Source organism: Hemitrygon akajei, chromosome 6, assembly GCF_048418815.1.
Source record: "Hemitrygon akajei chromosome 6, sHemAka1.3, whole genome shotgun sequence".
Lineage (NCBI taxonomy): Eukaryota > Metazoa > Chordata > Chondrichthyes > Myliobatiformes > Dasyatidae > Hemitrygon > Hemitrygon akajei.
In genome coordinates, this window is record NC_133129.1 from 165,857,095 (window position 1) to 165,878,260 (window position 21,166).

The following is a 21,166-nucleotide window of genomic DNA, read 5'->3' on the forward strand; positions in this document are numbered from 1 at the left end:
ATCCTCAGGGAAATGGATAGGTGGAGAGGGAGAATGCCACAGTGTGGAAGGCCACACTTTTAGCCCTTAAGTCAAAAGGGTTGCCGGTCTCTCGATGGCAGGAGGTCCTCCCCCGAGGCACTCCACTCTATCCGCTCCCTGTTATGTGTGTCCACCAATGCCACCCCTCACGAGCGCCTATTCTCTTTTCCCAGGAAGTCTGCCACTGGGACCATCCTACCGGCTTGGCTGACATCCCCAGGGCCAGTGCTGCTCTGGAAACATGTGAGGAGCAATAAATACTCCCCGCTGGTCGAGAGGTTTCACCTTCTACATGCGAACCCCCAGTATGCCTACGTGGTCTTACCTGATGGGCGGGAGGACACGGTCTCCGTCCGCGACCTGGCGCCTGCAGGAGCAGCAGACCACTACCCCGAACACTCCATGGTAACTATGAACCCTATACCTGAGGTGACACCGCGCACACCGAGCCCTACACAGACTCCTCACGATACTCCTATACCGGGAGTCTCGCACGCGCATATACCAGGCGCCTCGCACACGCATGAGAGATCACTGACGCCTAGTGGGCTGACACCTCCAGTCAGGCCGGAACCAGCACAGCCACCGTCTCCGGTGCAATCACCACCGGCACCTGTGCAATCACAGCCGGTGCTACGTAGATCGCAGCGACAGATTTGACCACCTGATAGACTTAACCTGTAAATATATTTGTAAGAAACTTCACCCCATGGGGATTCTCTTTTAAAACAAAGGGGGGTGAATGTGGTGAACTACATATACCTGTCTGGACACGCCTCCCCCACTGACTGCTCCTGTGGCCCCTCCCACTGACCGTGGCTCCTCCCACAGACCCCGGTATAAAGGTGATTGGAGACACAGCCCCGGCCTCAGTCTCCAGGATGCAGTGTGGTGGTCAATTGCTGCTTGTTCTTTCTTCCAGCCAATAAAAGCCGATATCTTGCCTCACGTCTCCGAGAGTTATTGATGGTGCATCAGGAATCGAATGATGTGGAAAAAGAATTTGGAAAATAACCAGAGCTTAGAGAAATCAACATTCATACCATCAGGTTGGAGGATACTCAGATGGAACACGAGGTGTTGCTCTTCCGGTCTGAGTGTGGCCTCTTTGTGGCAGTGGAGGAGATCGTGGACCAACACGTCAGAATGGGAATGGGGATTGGAATTTAAGTGGTTGGCCACTGGGAAATCCTGCTTTTCATGGAAGGAGCAAAGGTGCTCAATAAAGCAGTCCTCCAATCTATGTCACAGGCCTCACCTGGAAGGACTGTTTGTAGCGCTGAATGGAGGTGAGGGAGGGGGTAAATGTGCAGGCGTAGCACTTTTTCCACTTACTGGGTTATGTGTCGGGGGGAGATTAGTAGGAAGGGAATCAATGGACAAGGGAATCATCGAGGAAGTAATCCCTGTAGAAAGTTAGAAAGTGGAGAATGGGGGGGGGGGGGTGGTTAAATATGTTTTTGGTGGTTGGATCCTGCTGAAGGCAGAAGTTGCAGAGAAGGATGTGTAGGGTGCAAAACTCATGGTGTGGTAGGTGAGGAGAAGAGCAACTCTATTCCTTTTAAGGCGGCAGGAAGATGGCATGACAGATGTCCAGGAAATGGAGGAAATGTGGGTGAGGACAGCATCAATGATGGAAGAAGGGAAACCCCGTTGCTTGAAGGAGGAGTACATCTCTTAACTTTTGAAAACGAAATCTTCATCCTGGGAACCGATGCAGCAGAGATGAAGGAACTGAGGAAAGGGAATGGCATTTCTAGCGAGTCTAACATCTCTGGTAGGTAACTTACAGGAGATGACTCTGATGGATAAGATATATGTACATCCGGAAAGAAAGGCATTAATTAATGGTAGCCAGCATGCAATTGTGCATGGGAGACAATGTCTTGTGAACTTGAAGAGTTCCTTGATGAGATAACCAGGAAAACTAATGAGGGCATGGTGGCCTTTAGATAGGCCTTCAAAGTTCCACAAGGTAGGCTTCTCCAAAAGGTTAGATTGCATAAAGTCCAGAGAAAGATGATTAACTAGATACACAAATGACTTGATAGTCAAAAACAGCTGCTGATGGTGGAAGATTGTTTCTCAGACTGAAGGCCTGTAATTAGTGGTGTGCATCAGGCTAATGTGGGGACCATTGCTGTTTATCATCTATATCAACAACCTGGATAAGAATGTGCAAGGCATGGTTTGTAAGTCTGCAAATGGCACAAAAACATGTGGAGAGGTTTATCAACTATTACAAAAGCATTTTGATTAGCTGAGTAAGTGGACCAAGGAATGGCAAACCAAGTTTAATTTAGAGAAGTGCAAGGTTTTCCACTTTGCAATGTCAAATCCAGGTAGGAGTTTCACAGGGCCCTAAGGAGAGTTGTAGAACAGGGAGAACTTGGACTACAAGTACATAGTTCACTGAAAGTGGAATTGTGTGTAGACAAAATGGTGAAGAAACACTTGTGCACACTGGCTTTCATACAGTAAATCAGAACATTGTGTACAAAAGTTGAGAGCTTATGGTATGGTTGAACAGGATGTTGTGAGACTATCCTTGGAGTATTGTGTTTATTTTTATTCACTGTTCTGAAGGAATGATGTTATAACATTGGAAAGAGTGCAGAAATTATTTACAAGGATGCTGTGAGGACTTGATGGACTGAGTTATACAGAGAGATTGGACAGGCTAGGACTTTATTCCTTGGAGTGCAGGAGTCAGAGAGGTAATCATACAGACATGTATAAAATCTTGAGTTGCATAGATGGGCTGAATGCACTCAGTTTTTTTCCCCCATGTTTGCAGAATCAAATGCTAGTGCACATAGGTTTAAGGCCAGAGGGGAAAGATTTAAAAGGGCTTTTTTTTTTACGCAAAGGGTGGTAGGTATGTGGAATCAACTGACAGAGTAAGTGGTGGACGCAGGTACAATAACAACTCTTAAAAGATAGTTGGACATTTCATGGATTGGAAAGGTTTGGAGGGTTATAGGCTAAATGTCAGCAAATGGAACTAGCTTGGATGGACATCTTGGCTGGCATGGACCAGATGGGCCAAAGGGCCCATTTTGGTGGTTCTGTGACTATAATCAAAATGGATTACCTTCTGATTAGTGTAAAAGTCAGTTAATGATTGGCATGGGCTCTGTGGTCTCAAGTATTGATGAGTCCAAGAGGTATCACAATGTAATCATTGTAGTTCTAAAAGGCAAGTAGTTTCTTCTCTCCCTCAAGTCCATGGTCAGAATCAGAATCAGGTTTATTGTCACCGGCATGTGTCATGAAATGTGTTAACTTAACAGCAGCAGTTCAATGCAATACATAATATAGAAGAAAAATAAATAAAATACTAAAAACAAATAAATAAATAAATTATAGTATACATATATTGAATAGATTAAAATGTGCAAATAACAGAAATAATATATATTTAAAAAGTGAGGTTGTTTCCAAGGATTCAATGTCCATTTAGGAATCAGATGGCAGAGGGGCAGAAGCTTTTCCTCAATCACAGTGTGCACCTTCAGGCTTCTGTATCTCCTACCTGACGGTAACAGTGAGAAAAGGGCATGTCCTGGGTGCTGGAGGTCCTTAATAATGGACTTTGCCTTTCTGAGACACTGCTCCTTGAAGGTGTACTGGGTACTCTGTAGGGTAGTACAAAAGATGGAGACAAATAAATTTCCAACCCTCTGCAGCTTCTTTCGGTCCTGTGCAGTAGCCTTCACCCCAGCCCTGCTCCCCCCGCATACCAAACAGTGATGTTGTGAGGTACAACTTACTGTGTTTTTCCACCCAACATGAGATCACCTGGAGCTGCATAGATCAGAAGTCATGCTGGCAGTGTGCTGGGAAGAATGGCTCAGCAACATTCTAGTTTTATTGCCTCAGCTATCGAAGAGCTGCTGCTTACACCGATCTCACTGCTCTCTATTTCCCTCTGTGTTATGACATGCCCAGTCTCTGTCTCATTCCTCCACGTTCTTAACTTCACACACTCATGCACAGAATTATTTTTGTTGGCTCTTGCCATCTTCTTCCCTTGGCTTGTAAAATAACACGTCTATGGCTAATGTGCTAACCCAATGTACCTAGCAATCTTTGAATAAACAGACCATGCATTTGAAAACCAAATTTAGTCAGTCAAAGAACTCATTCATCCCAGCATGACTTAGATAGATTGGTAGCCGGATTCGTTCAGTTTTAGCTTTAGTTGATTGATATATAAAGTAAGAATGCCAGCCACTAGTGTAAGCAATAGGATTAAAATCAGAAGTTGCCTAACAGGACATGATGAAAATTATTAGATTAGATTTAATAGGTTTACGTAAATTGAAACATACAATGAAATACGCTTTTTATGTTAACAACCAATATAGTCTGAGGATGTGGTGGGAGCAGTCCGCAAGCCTTGCAATGCCTTGCCTACATAACATGGCCACAATATTCAGCAGAACAGCACACAGCTAACATACACAACAGCAGCTAAACAAACCCCTTTCTGTCCCCAGACCCCCAATGGGCATTATTGGTATTTGTTCCCTGTGCTTGCCGACCTGACCTCCATCGTTGAGGAATGCTGGAGTCCAACATCTGGACCTGCTGATCAATCTCATGCCTTCAGACAAACCAACTGACCTCAGGCTTCTGGATCTGTCCATATAGACTTCCGTCTCTGGGGCTCACTAACCTGCTCTTGTCCTCAGAGCCTGCTGACTTTGATGCTTGACCACCAGGATTGATGATTTCTATGTTTTTAAGTCTGCCATTTCATTATGACAGATCCATTTTTCCTCTTAGCCTCAGTCACCTGCCTTTCCCCCATATCCCTTCATGCCTTGACCAATCAAGAACCTCTCAACCTCTGCCTTAAATATCCACAAAGACTTGGCCTCCACAGCTGCCTGTGTCTATGAATTCCACAGATTTAACATTCTCTGGTTAAAGAAGTTCCTCCTCATTTTCATTCTAAAAGGACGCCCCTCTATTCTGAGACTGTGTCCTCTGGTCCTAGACTCTCCCAACATAGGAAACATCCTCTCCACATCCACTCTATCAAGACTTCTCACCATTTGATAAGTTTCAGTTTGGTCACACCTCATTTCTCTAAATTCTAGTGAATACAGGCTCAGAACCATCAAATACTCTGCATCTGACAAGCCGTTCAATCATTTTTGTGAGCTCTCCAGTATCAGCACATCCTTTCTGTGCTTTCTTGTACTTCGTGTGTTTTATCTGTCCTCTTGGAAATCTCACATCATGACAGAACTTGTTGTAGAGAGGCTGCTGCTCTGGGAGGAGTGCAGATAAAAGATCCCACCCGCCTCGGCTGACTGAATGAGGCAGAACCTGGAGAGGTAGCCTGGCAGAGGGCACTGGCATCACTCTACTCCCAGACTGGGCGAGAGTACATCTTTGCTGGGCACAAACACAATGTGCTAAATTTAGGGGGTAGCGGGGAGGGTTGCACACAATAGTGTAGTGGTTAGCATAATGCTATTACAAAGCCAGCTGTGAGATTGTGGTTCAACTCCCTCCACTGTCTGTAAGGAGTTTGTACGTTGTGTTGGCCTTGTGTTTTCCCTGGGTGCTCCAGTTTCCTTCCACATTCCAAAGACATATGGCTTAGGGTTAGTGATTCACGCTATGCTGGCACCAGAACTGTAGTTATATTTGTCGGCTGCCTAGAGCAATCCATGCTGATTTGATTTGATGCTAAAAACACATTTCACTGTGTGTTTTGATGCGCACATGATAAATAAAGCTGATCTCTTAATAATTGTCTTCCTTCTGTGTGATAAATCTCCTCGGCTTTTTTTTTATGGTTCTGTGATATTGCCATTAAACACATTTTGCTCCCAAACCTGGTTCTAAATGAGCCTCGATTTCTTCCAGTTAAATACAGAGCAGACTAAAAGGGATTGGAAAAGAAACTAACCTTAGGTTGCTGACAGCAGAGAGCAGTATTATCTGCCCTTAGTACTTGCTACCTGACAGTGGATTCAATGCTACTGCACATCAGGACAAGAATGCAATTGGCCATTGATATTATTTTATCAGTTAATCTAGCATCCAAAGATGAATTCCACTTCACTGCCTTCGACCCTCACCATTTAGGAAGTATCTGGCTGATACGTCAATTATCTTAATATGCTTATCGATAAAAGAGCAAGAAAAGTGGCAGTTAAATTGCAGTCCCTGAGTTCATGCTCTTTCTAATCTGCACAGAGGCCTTTTAAGTATATTGTGCCCTTTCAAGAAGTGAGTGTGCACATCAGTTGAATGAAAATTCCCTTTGTGTAGAATTTTTGATGGTTTAGTTAAGTGGTTTTGACTCTGAATGTCATACAATTGGTTGACTCCTAAATAAGAAGCATTCTGTCTGAAGTCTCACAGGCTAACAGCCAATTGGAATGCCGGCAAAGCAGCACTAATGTATCAACAGAAGACCAAAACAAATGCATAAAAACTCATGAAGGTATTTTCCTCTTAGAGCAAAACCTTTCTCATTTAAATTCTGAGTGGGGTTACGAGAATGTTCACAAAATTATATATTTAGAACTGTCTGTAGTTTTAATTACCAGAGAAATATCAACCAGGAAACAGTAAAAATTATAGCAAGAAAATTAGAAGAGTAATTAACTAAAAATTACCCTGGCTTTGTTTTTACCGAGACTCGTACTATAAGATGACAAGCTATCCTGCAGTAAGAAGTGAATTGATGCTGGGAGCCTACAAAACCGGAGTCAGATTTTACTTCTAGCACAAGCGAGTACATTATTATTTGTCGTCCAGCAATCATAGATCAGCAAATCACATCTTCCTTGACATTCTACCATCAGACAGGAGACTCCCATGCATAAAGACAAGAACGGTCAGGATAGAAAACAGTTTCTTCCCTCAGGCCATTAGGCTTCTGAACTCCCTGCCACATCACATTTGAAGAGTCACTGGATAATTTGTACTGTACCCTACAATTTATGCACTTTTGTCTTTTTATCCTTATGTAATTCATGTGTAGATTTAATTCTTATCTTCCAAAGTAATTGTGTGTTATGTGCATGACTGTTCTTTACATCCTGATCCAGAGAAATCTTGTTCTTTTGGCAGTATACTTGTATATAGTTAAAGGAACCGTAAACTTCACTTGACTTGACAATAAGCATTGCATTTCCTTTCAATTCATGAGTAGCCAAAGAAAGACATTTTAGCACAGTCTAGATGGGACAAAAGGCCTGTTTCAGTGCTGTAGTGTTTTGTGACTTGGCCAGATTACACACAGTTCCAGAAGTGATTCATAGCCCTAATTTACCGTTTATAGTCATGCCCACAGTCGCTACCCACCCACTCTTCCTTTCCCGAATGTGAGGATGGATTGAGTTGATCCTCCATACCTGTGTGTTAATCACAGGGCAGTTTAAAAACCTCTGTGGTTAATTTGTATTGCAGTTCAACTGTTGTCAGTGCCCTTTATAGTGAATGAGTGGTGTAAATGAATAAAAATGCTTCTTACACAGAGTAGCATATTACATAGCTAATGACACGACTTTTTTAAAGTTCACTTTTGAATACGTTGAATAATGCCATTCAGATAACTTTGTAGTGAGGTGGTGTAACGCTGTACTCTTTGAATAGCTTTGGTACCCCAAGGCTCTGCAACTTGAATCCTCCTGAACTTAATAAAGTGGCTAGTGAGTGGTCTGCTGCTGCTGTAGATCATCCACTTCAAGCTTCAGCATGTTTTACATTCAGAGATGCTCTTCTACACACCACTGTAGTAACATGTGGTTATTTGTGTTACTGTCACTTTCCTTTGATTCCGGCCTTCCTTTTCTGACCTCTCTCATTAACAAGGCGCGTGGCCTAGTGGGCAAGGCATCAGACTAGTAACCTGCATGGGTCCTAGTGCCCTTCCTTTGGACAACATCGGCCTTCCTTTTCTGACCTCTCTCATTAACAAGGCATTCTGCCACAGAACTGCTGCTTACTGGATGTTTTGTTTTGTTTTGTTTTTGATCCATTCTCTGTAAACTCTGGAGACTGTTGTGAATGCAAGTCCCAGGAAATCAGCAATTTCAGAGATACACAAACCACCCTATCTGTCACCAAAATCATTCCACAGTCAAAGTTATTAGATCACATTTCTTCCCCATTCCCCAATAATTGGTCTGAACAACAAAAGGACCACTTGACCATGTCAATGTGCTTATGTGTATTGAGTTGGTGCAACATGATCAGCCAATCAGACTATTTGCATTAATGACTAGCTGTACAAAAACTGCTGTACAAGTTTTCAAGTGGTTTAGGTGACCAATCAAATCTCCTCATTCTCCTAATGAAATATAGCAACTGTCTTGCCTTCTTTATAGCTACATTGATATGTTGGGACCAGGTTAGATCTTCAGAAAGATTGACACCCAGGAACATGAAACCCCCACCCCACTTCTGATCTTTCTACGACGATTGGTTTGTGTTCCCTCGTCTTACCCTTCCTGAAGTCCACAATCAGCTCTTCGGTCTCACTGAGGTTGAGTGTTGCTGAGACACCACTCAGCTAGCTGGCATCCCTCGCTCCTGTGCGCTGAAGTTGAAGGCTAGGCATAAAGGAACCCAGCAGCTTTCTTCAGAAAATCTCTTCTCTGTCCCTGCCCTCAGTTAAAGTACACAGTCAGATTCACCGCAGCAACTCAAGCTCACCGAGGACCTGGACAGTACATTTGGATGTGCATGCAGAGAAATTCAAGACTTCCTCAGCTTCCATTGGCTGAGAACCAGCAATTTCCTTCAGAACCATTCACACCATTTACATAATTCAGCCCATTGCTCTGAAAGCGAGCAGCAGGAGAGGGATTGGCTTAGAAAGGGTGATGGTGGGAGACTAGGGAACAGAGCACATATTCCTACAGAACTGGAAGCTGCTGCAAGCTTGTGGGCATGCAACTTTCTCAGACAGGAGGGCTCCACAACGGGTTTTTAAAACTGCCCAAAGCATCAGTGGCACTAGCCTACCCACCATCAAGGACATATGTGCAGCAAGGTGCTGAAAAAAGTCACCTTTCTGTATACAAATCCTGGATTATGGAATGTCTTTCCCACTCCCTTCAGAGAAGAGGCAACACAGCAGTCATGCCAGGACCATCAGACTCAAAACCAGTTACTTCCTCCAAGCTGTCAGACTGATCAACACCTCCACCCCTTAACCCACCCTATCACCACTATGTACACATCACCTAGCATCACTCTATATACATATAATCAATCTATATATACAATACAGTTCATTGTTAATTTGCATTGTGTTTTATAGGATTGCTTTTATTATTCTATTTATTCAGATTTTTTTCTTTTTTTATTGTTCTTTAAGATTTTTATGTTTTTTTAAGCTGCATCAGATCCAGAGTAATGATCATTTCAATCTCCTTTACACTCGTACATCGAAGTATGACAACAAACAGTCTTGAAGTAATAATCAAGCCGACTTACAACAGTGAGAAAAGTGGAGAGGATTGCAGAAATATAACAACAACGGGTCCTGCTGAAGGGTTTCGGCTCAAAGCGTCGACTGTACTCTTTTCCACAGATGCTGCCTGGCCTGCTGAGTTCCTCCAGCATTTTGTGTGTGTTTCTCGGATTTCCAGCATCTGCAGATTTTCTCTTGTTTAAAACAATAACATCTCATTTTCAGCATTTTGCTAATCAAGGTAACTTTATATTTGTAATCTCAGTTCATAGTTCTGTGGAACTCTTTCAGCTTTAACCATTCTAATTGGCAATTGGTTTATAAATAGGCACAATGAAAAACGTTTCAACACATTGAGGTAATAGAAGAGAAACGCAGTAACAGAATACAGAATATAGTCTTACAATTGCAAAGAAAGGGTAGTGCAGGCAGACAATAATATGCAAGGCCCATGATGAGATAGCTTGTGAGGTTCAGTCCACCATATCCTACAAATTGAATGAATGTACAGTCTAGACCAATCACTTCAGATGTGGAGAGAGAGTATCAGCTGGCATTTTCTCCTCCGAGGTCCAGTCTGCTGTACAGCCTTGAATCTAAGTGTCTGATGTTTGAAGTGTTGCATTTTCTTCATTTCAATTGTAGCTTCATTGTAGGTTGGAATCTTGGTCACAGTGCACAGTACATTCCACACACGGCCAAGCCACAGAGGCAGAGCAGAACTAATCATATTTTTTACATTGTGATTTGGAAGAGGAGTAAACCTACAAAACCAATTAAAACATTCTCGGCTAGTATTTGTATATTTGTGTATCTGTGCACTTGAAATGCTACTCTGACCCTGTGATTTCCTTTGCAATCAATAAAGTATATATCTATCTAAATAATGAAGGCCCCTTCTATAGATAGATCTCATGCAATTCTCAGTATAGGTCATTGTGTGGGCTGTGTATGGATTGAAACAGAAATGTCTGCCTTTGTCTGGTTGGCCTGTATTTATTAAACCATTTTCTCTTGTTTCACCAGTAGAGTGTTTCATTGAGGTGTGCTGTCAACTCCTCTAGTGAATTCAGAAATTAATAAGAATGATCGGAAGGCATGAGGAATTCAATTTGAATGTAGGTAACATGATTTATTACATTTAATGCTGAAGCAAGTGTGAAGTGTTGCACTGGTAATTTAAACCAGGGCAAGACCTGCGCAGTAAATACAGGACCTTGGAGACAGAGAAACCGAAAGTTACAGGTACATAGTTACCTGAAATTGAAGATACAGGTGGACAGAGTAGTGAAGAAGTTGTTTGTCAGACTTGCCTTCATTGGTCAGAACATTGAGTACAACTGTTGGGACCTTACATTACAACCAAAGATGTTGTTCGTGAGCCCACTCTTGGAGTACTGTGTGCAGATCTGGTAGTGTAGGTATAGAAAGGATGTTGTTAAGGATGTCAAAAAGGAGTACAGAAAAGATTCACAAGAATGTTCCCAGGGCTGGAGGGTTTGAGTCATAAGGAGAGACTGCAAAGACTTGGATCTTCTTTTCTCCTTGGCATGTAGGAGGCTGAGAGGTGACTTTATAGAGTCATACAAAATCATGAGGGACATAGATAACATGGATGGTCACAGTCGTTTTCCAAGGATAGGGGAATCTTAAACCAAAGGACATAGATTTAAAGTGAGAGTTGAAAGATTTAAAAGGGACCTGAGAACCAACCTTTTGATACAGAGGAAAGTGGGTACATGGAGCAAGCTGCCAGAGAAAGGTGAAGAGGTGGGCATAATTACAATGTTTCCCTGGTCAGTTCCAGGGACAGAAAATGTTTGAAGGAACATGGGCCAAACAGTGGCAAATGGGACTAACTCTGATAGACATCTTGGTAGGTATGGAGCAAGTGGTCAGAAGGGCCTGATTCCATGCTGTATGACCTGGCGACATTCAATGACATTTTTGTTATTGGAAAAGAGAAATTATGCTTAAATATTTCAAACTCAGTTTGCAAGTTTCTTCCACTGTCAATAATATAACCCTTAACTTGTAATTATTTTGTGCTGGCATTCTCACAATCCTATAACTTCTCTGTGCATAATTGTTGGCAAGACTGTGCAGATTTAAAACTAACCTGTCCGCCAAATGATGCAACAAATCAAAGAGGTGGAGTGCGTTTATGCATTAACTCAAACCTATGATCATAAATTGCTGGGCTCCAAGGATGACTGAGGCAGCCATAAAACTTCACAAATCAGAGTATTTTTAGTGATGGTTTTCATTCCAGCCCTTTGAGGCTTAGTCCGACTCCTGCCAGGTGAAAAGTATTGATAGCATGGTGAGGCCTCCATGGTCAGAGCCAACCATCCGAGCCACCTAGATATGCAAGCCTGGGCAGTACAATATGGGGAGCAAGCTGTTGCCCACGTAGTAAGCTCCCCTTCTCCAAGCATTTGATGAACCCAAAGGCATAGCAGAGACAGATACAGTTGGGCATCAGCAGCATCACAGGAGTTGCCAGTCAGCATTGAGCTCAACATAAGATTATCTTAGGGACTGTAGTTCCAGACTTTCTCCTTGGGGTTTACTCCTGAAGCCGTCCTCATGAGAGGGTACAGCTGCAAGACAGCAGAAGTTTGAGATCAGAGTCTTCCTTCTCCTAGATAAGCTGTCAAATATGGCCAATGAGCCCCATCTGCGTGAAACATCTAGTTTTAAGGCACCAGTAACCTGCTTTTCTCCCATCAGTTGAAATGGTTCTGCTGGGCTTAGTAGCTAAACCACACGTGAAGGTCAGGAGCTGGACTTGGTTGTCAGAGGCGCATAGAGACCCACACCACTGGGTGCATTTAATAGATAGTGGGAGCTTGTCACTATTACCTCCTCTGGCTATAACAGCCTTAAGGAACCAATTCATTGTCAGACATATTCGTATTGTAATAATAAATCTACTTCAAATTTGTGAACTTTGAGTTCCCAATTGATGACCTAATGAAACAATGTGAAGTAGCTTAACGTCCCTATCATTGGATTACTGATTGGGTATGATGGGTATCTCAGTTCCACCAGTAATCAAACACCAGTTTAACTGCAGATACAAATGAACTATTATGGAGATGGAAGAAGTTATTTCACAAATAACCGTTCAAAACTGCTGATGATCAGGACTGGAAGGGAAGGGGAAGGAGTCAGCCTGAAACAGTAACTGTTTACCTTCTCATGCATTTCCAATTTTCTGATAAACAGGAAGCAACTATACTTAAGTAAGCAAGGCTAAACAGCTTAATGCAACATTGGTTTCAAACACAAATTGTTGCATGGTGATTGGAATTATGCACAGCTAATTGCGCAGTGTAGACTGACAGGCACTTAACCTCAAAGGCATAACAAAAAGACCAAACTGACTAATATTAAAATTATTTATAAAATTTAGGAATTAAAAGGACTCATAAGTTCAATTTATAAAGGTATTCTTCATTGAAACCTTAACAATGTCCTGCTTGTTCACCCACAAGCAAAATACAGCAACTGGTGAAAATTGGAAATGTGTAGGAAGGTAAACAGTTACTGTTTCGGGCTGACTCCTTCCCCCTTCCCTTCCAGTCCTGATGAAAGGTCTCGGCCTGAGGCATGATCTGTTTACTCTTTTCCAGAGATGCAGCCTCGTCAGTTGATTTCCGCTAGCATTTTGTGACTGTTTTGGGGCTGATGGCTCAAAAAATGTGAGAAACACCAGAATAACTCACTGGGTCATCAAGAAGTAATCGACCTGCAAATGTGTTCTGATTCCTTTCACTCCTTCACAGTATATTGCTGTCTCAAATAATGCTGGCATTTATTGTCCCCAGGACTCCAGAGGCAGAAGAGTTAAACCACATTGATTCATTTCTCTCCATAGATACCTCACCTGCAGCATCTCCACAAAATGTATTTTTTTATTGACACTATTTCATGTATATTGATGCTGATATACAGTATTTTAATTTTGTTCATTTTCACAAGTGTGTGGCACCAGCTTTCAACTGATTCAAGGGAGACACCTTCCAGGATCATAAAATTATGAATCAAAAGAATTAACAGCCTACCATTTGTAAGGAGAGCTCCGAACTTGCTGGACTCCCTTCTCTGGTACATTCATGACACAAACCTGTAGGAATTTTGCTGTCATTTCTCTTGGAAATCTGCCCAATGAACCTGCACCAGGCTGGCCAAGGCACAGCAAAAGCAAATGGAGAGGAATAACAGTGCAGAGGAAAGTAAGGATTTAAGTCTCTTTTCAACAGAGTGGAGCTAAATGCTTAGATTTTTTTAATGCTTTCTACTTTCACATTTTTAATCACTTAAAATTTAACTCTTTGGTTTTTAATAGCTGATCTTGGCATATGTCATAAAATGTGGTGTTTTACAGCAGCAGTACATTTTAATGCTTAGTTATAAAAACTGTAAATTACATTAAGTAATTAAAAATTAAATAAAATAAATAGTGCAAAAAGGAAGAAAAAAATTCTGAAGTAGTGTTCAAGGTTTCATTGTCCATTCAGAAATCTAATGGTGGAGAGGAAGAAGCTATTCCTGAAACATTGAGAGTGTACCTTCAGGCTCCTGTACATCCTCCTTGATGGTAGCAATGAGAAGAGGGCATGTCCTGGGTGATGGGGATCCTTAATGATGGATGTCGCCTTTTTGAGACATCGTCTTTTGTAGATGTCCTCGATGTAGGGAGGCTAGCGCCTATAATGGAGTTGGTGAAGTGTACAACTTTTTGAAGCTTTTTCCGATCCTGTGCAGTGGCCCCTTCATACCAGACGGTCATGCAACCAGCTAGGGTACTCTCCATGGTACATCTATAAAACTTTTCAGGTGTCTTTGGTGACATACCAGTTCTCTTCAGATTTCACTTTGGTGCCTTCTTTCATAATTGCATCAACGTGTACAGCCGAGGCTAGTTCCTCAGAGATGTTGACACTCAGGAAATTAAAACTGCTCACCCTTTCCACTTCTGATCCCTCAGTGAGGACTGGTGTGTGTTTGCTTGACTTCCCCTTCCTGAGGTCCACAATCAATTCCTTGGTCTTACTGACATCAAGTGCAAGGTTGTTGCTGTGACAGCACTCAACCAGCTATTTGATTCCTGTATGCCACCTCATGACCATCTGAAATCCTGCCAACAAGATAAGATAAATGCATGTAGGTAATTTTTACCTCAGCTGGGTGAAACTAGAACTAGAGGACGTAGGTCTAGAGTGAAAGGTGAGATATTTAACAGGAATCTGAGGGGAAACTTCTTCACTCTTAAAGTAATGTGAGTGTGGAACGAGCCGCCAGTAGAAGTGGTAGAGGTGCATCCAATTGCAACTTTTAAGTGAAGTTCAGTGAGGTAAATGGATTGTAGGAGTTTGGCAGAATGTTGCCTGGTTTCTGTGCTTTAGTACTGTATGACTAAATGCAAAAGAGGCCATAGCAGGCAAAAGGGAAATGTATCTAGTGACAGCCTCTAGTCTATATTCCCACTTCCCCATCTCCAGGATTCCATTACTCTTCCACAAGTCACACCATCCTGCTCCTCCAGGTGGGAAGAGGACAAGAGGTCCAGTGGCAGAAAGTGGCAGAAAGTGTGGGTTACAGTCTAAGGTCTTGTGTAAAGATGTTGTCAAATGCTTTCTTTTCTAAAATACCCCATCTCATCTAATCGACAGAAATGTTTCTCATACTGAACTTGGGCATAAAGTATGGGAAAAGTAAGCTGTGGATAGCATATGCAGAAAACCTACATCGGTCTGCATCTATCCACATGCCAATACGCTTAACTCCCTTTATTAAAGTCATAGAACTCTACAGAACAAGAAAAGGCCCTTCAGCCCATCTAGTCCATGCTGAACTATTATTTTGCCTAGTCCCATCAACCTGCACCTGGACCTCTATGTCCCTCCCATCATGTATTTCTCTAAGTTTCTCATTAATGTTGATTCGTTCTATTTACATTCTTTCTACTCTAAGCCAAAGCATAAAAAACACAACAACCTATCCCGACTCCTTGTTTTGCCAATGCATTAAGCAGCACTGGCACAAGCATTTCCAGTAAAACAGGAGCTTTGCTCATACATGGATAGCGCACTCACAAAATTGGAAGTGCTTTTGAAGGTTACCAGGAAGCAGAGATTAAAATTGTGATGATGGGCCAAAGCAAAAATGATGCAGAATTACTTCCAAGCTTAGAACAAAACTAATTCATGGTAAGCACCATGTCCGAATAAACAACCTGTTTCTCATTTGAACAACTGAATATTTATTTATTAAAGATCTGCTTAAATTGTCACATGAGCATCAAAACATACAGTGAAATGCGCCATTTACGTCAAAGCGGCGAGGATTGTGCTGGGCAGCCTGCAAGTGTCACTCGCGTCCGGCACTAACGTAGCATGCCCCCAACTCCCTAATCCTAACCCGAATGTGTTTGGAATGTGGGAAAAAACTGGAGCACCTAGAGGAAACCCACATAGTTACAGGGAGAACTTATGGACACCAGTGGGAATTGAACCGTGGACCTTACAGCCAATGTTGCACAGGCTTCCTGAAGTGTTTACTGCTGAGGTGTTATGTTTCATTGAAAAATACAGTTTTAAATATAACTGTTATAAAACTTAAAGGCTAACATCGTTATCTGTTGCTAAAAGAAGAGAGTGTGGTCCAATAAATAGAGTTCAACCAGCTTAAGACAAATATTACTGACTCAACCCGTACACTGATCTGCACCGGAATCTCAGAGGATCTTCCTGTTGCTGAGCTCTCTACTGTTCTGAAGTCATATGAAGGAACACATCATGTGTACAAAATAAAGTAGTTTTAGGTTAGTGTTGTTCTACCTCTTTAGTTTAATGGCCTATGGAATTGAGAAGAGTACACAATCAAGCTCACTGAGGGGTCAGCAGTGGGAAAGGTGACAAGTTTCAAGTTCCTGGATGTCAACATCTCTGAAGATATATCCTGGGCACAATATATTGATGCAATTACAATGAAGGCACATCTGTGGCTATATTTTATTAAGAGTTTAAGAAGATCTGGTCAGTCTCCAAAGACTCTAGCAAATTTTACAAATGTACTGAGGAGAGCATTCAAACTGGTTGCATCACCTTCATCGTGGGCATTAGCGTCCCCACTATCAAAGATATCTACAAAAGGCAATTCTTCAAAAAGGCAACATCCATCATTAAGGACCCCACTACCCATTGCTACCATCAGGAAGGAGGTACAGGAACCTGAAGGATCATACACAATGTTTCAGCAACAGCTTCTTCCCCTCCACCATCAGATTTCTGAACTATCCATGAACCCATGAACACTATCTCACTATTTTGCTCTTTTCTCCACTATTTATTTATATCTTATTATATATTTCTTACAGTAGTATATAGCATATTTTATGTATTGCACTGTACTGCTGCCACAAAACATTAAATTTCATGACATAGGTCGGTGAAAAGCAAAAACAGTTGACTACTTTTCTTTGCAACCCTTAAGGCACAAATTAATTACAGTAGATTATAGTTAAATTGGGCTGCGAGTTAATTGGGACAGCCACTTATTTGGCACAACTCTTAAGAACAAAAACTAGTGGAAAACACTGCCTCTGAGATCCCCTTTATACTCTTCTCCAATCAACCCCTCAAATTAGCCACTTCTGCCCTGGGAAAATGTCTCTGAGTGTCTACTCTTATCATCTTGTACATCTCCATCAGGTCACCACTCCTCCTCTTATAAAGACATTGTGATTAGTTCTTCCTTAGATTTCAGGAGCAGTTAGTTCACTGAGACAAGATGGTTACAGAATCTAGAACTGAAATTGGTATCTAGACTCTAATATCTGGTGCAGTTTGACAGGGAATCTTTATAAATCAACCTGGCAACGGTATAGTTATTCCCACAAGCACTGAAGAACTGGCTCATGACTCTGAAGTCCGACAGGATACATTTGCTTTCCTAGTTCAGAAATGTGTGGCAGTATTTTTAATCTGAGGAGAATAAGTGAACGAACAGTACTTAAAATGAACACCAATATTTATTTAAAGTAAGTAGTCATACACAAAATTTGAAGATGCCTTTAGAAGTGATCTTACTAGTTTTGATATCTCCAGATGCATTTTGCAGTTCAATAAATTAATTACATCACCAATAGATGCTGTAATATAAGACTTTATATCATCATAGAAATTTACATTGATAGAATTTAACAAATGAAATCTGATCAAGGAAAAGAAGGGAGTTAAATACCACCATAATGAAACAGTAATTAGCTGGAACATACATCTTCACAAACACAATTACCGAACCTTCTGCACAGCTCACAGGTGGGGCAACGTAGACCCTGCAACAGAGTCAACTAGGCCCAACTGCTCAATTTAAGTTGTGCTTTTTACAGCTGTGTGGTCCAAGGTATCTTTCATATCAGCAAAGGTCTGGTGGATGGAGACCAGAGATCAGTTGCTGGAATTTAAGCAGAGGGATTTCTGAGATAGGTCAGAGTCAGAGAGTCATAGAGAAATGCAACTCGGATACAAGCCCTTTGTCCAACAAGTCAATGCAAAACATGGTGCCCATCTAGCTAGCCCCAATTTCCTGCATTTGGTAAAATCCCTCCAAGTCCTGCATCTCCACATACCTGTCCAAGTGTTTCTTAAATGATTACATTGATAGAGGCTAGCGATTTCAATAACTAGTATTGATGGAGAATGATTACTTCTTTAATTAAAAAAATGCTATAATATTCAGCTTATCAAAGAAAAGAAGGGCTGGTTGTCACAACCATAGTCTCTGCTGTAGGGTCTACAAGTCCCCTCAAGCAGGCTGCACAGCAGGTTCGGCAATTGTACTCGTGATTAGGCACGCTCCAGCTAATTATTGTTTCATTATGATGGTATTTAACTCCCTTCTTTTCATTGTAATTTTGCTCTCTGCTTACTTTTGTCCTTATCTGAGAAAGAGGACTACCATTTCAACAGATTCTGGAAATGAGCAGTATTAGTTTAGTATTTAGATAATCCTTTCAGCATCAGTGTTGCCATTTTGCTTTCAGTTTGAGAGTTTTAGTTATCAGTCCTATTGGCCTAGCATTTATTGTTTTCCTTTCCTTTAAAATTCTTCTGGGTTCGTATTAAAGTCTGTGAACTGTTGACCTGCTTCAGTGTCTCTCTCTATCTCCACGCTGTGGGCCATATTCAAACCTTTTGACACAGGCGTTGGACAGGTTCTAGAGGATGTACATGAGAGTGATTTTAGGAATGAAAGGGCTGACATATGAGGAGTGTTTGATGGCACTGGGCCTGTACACACTGGAGTTTAGTAGAAAGTTGGCGGGGCTGATCACGTTGAAACCTATTGCATATGGAAAGGCCTAGGTAGAGTGGATGCGGTATGAAGAGGTTGTTTCCATTAGTGGGGGAGTGTAGGACCTGAAGGCACAGCCTTGGAATAAAGGGATGTCCATTTAGAACAGTTATAGGAAGGAATTTCATCAAAGGTTACAGTGAGAACGCAGGAGAATGAGGTTGAGGACTAATAAATCAACCATGATGGAATGGATGAGCAGACTTGATGGGCCAAGTGGCCTAATTCTGCTCTTATTTTTTATGGTCTTAATGCTAAGTAATTTTAGTGTTAAGACAATTTTCAGATGATGTCACCTTTGGAGAGACCAGTACTGTGGTGGAGTCTGAAGCCATTGACATATCTTGCATTTGGATGGTTTAATGACTGTTTTGGGGTGAAGGGAAAATGACAACTCTTGCTAGTTCTCATCCAACATGGGACAGGGAAGACATTATACCCATTATTTCAGAAATTTAGGATATGTACTACATTACATGTAAACAGGAAGCTGTCAGCCAAATTATTGAATATGTGTGCCTTCGTTTTCCATGCAGAATTTAGCATTTGTCTTTTTCCTAAATCAATAATCAATTGTTGAGTTTATTGTCACTGCCCAGGTACATGCAGGTGCAGGTGCTTTGAAATATTTACTCACAGCAGCATCATAGGCAAATAGTATTATGTAAGCAGCATTCAGAAGGAAAACATAAGCAGAAAATATGACCTATTTTTACAAGAAAGAACACAGAAAAAATACAAAGTCCACTTTTATGCAAAAGTATCAGAGTGAGTACCGTGGTAGTGATTAGGGTTGTGCTGGCAGGTTCAAAAATTGAATGGTTTGAAGTGAAATAACTTGACAAATGTTGCCTTCTTGAGGCAGCATCCCCTGCAACCTTGTTACAGAGGACAGATATGTGTGGCAATAATCCTCAGTGACTTTTCATCCACATTCTCATTGACCCAACAGGAACGTGAGGGGAGAGTCCAGAGATAACAAAATTTTAAGTTTGAAAGGGAAATAGGTAGATTTGAGCAGCTGATTTGTCTCTGTTACTGTGAAGTCAGATCAAAGCTACACAGAATGACCCCGCTTGTCATGTGCACAGGATTACATCTCCATTGATGGCTTCTCCATCTTAATAACATCTCTTGGACCTAGTAGAGTGGCCACTGCGTCGTATGTCCATGGTCTTCTGCTGCTGTAGCCAATCCACTTCAAGGCCCAACATGTTAAGCATTCACAGATGCTCTGCACACCACTGTTTTAACACATGGATATTTGGGTTACTACCATCTTCCTGTCACCTTGAACAAGTCTGGTCATTCTCCTCCGACCTTTCTCATTAGCAAGGCATTTTCACCCACAGCAATGCTGCTCAGTTAATGTCTTTTTTCTTTCTGTTTTTTGCACCATTCTCTGCAAACTTTTGAGATTGTTGTGTGTGTAAAACCAAAGGGATCAGCAGTTTCTGAGATACCCAAACCACCCTGTCAGGCACCAGCAATCATTCCACAGTGAAAGTCACTTGCATCATATTTCTTCCCCTTTCTGATGTTTGGTCAGAAAAATAAATGAACATCTTGACCATGTCTGTATGTTTCTGCCACATGTTTGGCTAATTTGATATTTGCATTAATGAGCAGGTGTACAGTTGTACCTAATAAAGTGGCAACTGAGTGTAATTCCTATATTCCTATAATAGCTAAAGGCTGCTGCTATAATTCAGGCATGTTCCTCCTGTTTGTTCAGGATAGAATACATGAGTTTGAAAACATCCTATTGAGAACATAGTATAGTACAGCACATTACAGGGCCTTCGGCCCACAATGTTTTGCTGACCCTCAAACCCTGCATGACATATAACCCCCCCACCTTAAATTCCTCCATATACTTGTCTAGTCGTCTCTTAAACTTCACTAGTGTGTCTGCCTCCACCACTGACTCAGGCAGTGCATTCCATGCACCAACCATTCGGAGTGAAAAACCTTCCTCTAATATCCCCCTTGAACTTCCCTCCCCTTAACTTAAAGCCATGTCCTCTTGTACTGAGCAGTGGTGCCCTGGGGAAGAGGCACTGGCTGTCCACTCTGTCTATTCCTCTTAATATCTTGTACACCTCTATCATGTCTCCTCTCATCCTCCTTCTCTCCAAAGAGTAAAGCCCTAGCTCCCTTAATCTCTGATCATAATCCATACTCTAAACCAGGCAGCATCCTGGTAAATCTCCTCTGTACCCTTTCCAATGCTTCCACATCCTTCCTATAGTGAGGCGACCAGAACTGGACACAGTACTCCAAGTGTGGCCTAACTAGAGTTTTATAGAGCTGCATCATTACATCGCG

At 41.8% G+C, this 21,166-nt stretch overlaps 1 protein-coding gene across 1 annotated transcript in view; it reads right to left on the reverse strand.

Annotated features, from left to right (window-relative positions):
• Positions 1-3,460: 3,460 nt before the first annotated feature.
• LOC140729669 (potassium voltage-gated channel subfamily A member 4-like) overlaps positions 3,461-21,166 on the reverse strand; it is a 254,785-nt gene continuing 237,079 nt past the window's right edge. Inside the window, exon 2 of the mRNA XM_073049717.1 lies at positions 3,461-3,659. The gene's annotated coding sequence lies outside the window, so the exon portion shown is untranslated. The remainder of the gene's footprint in view (positions 3,660-21,166) is intronic.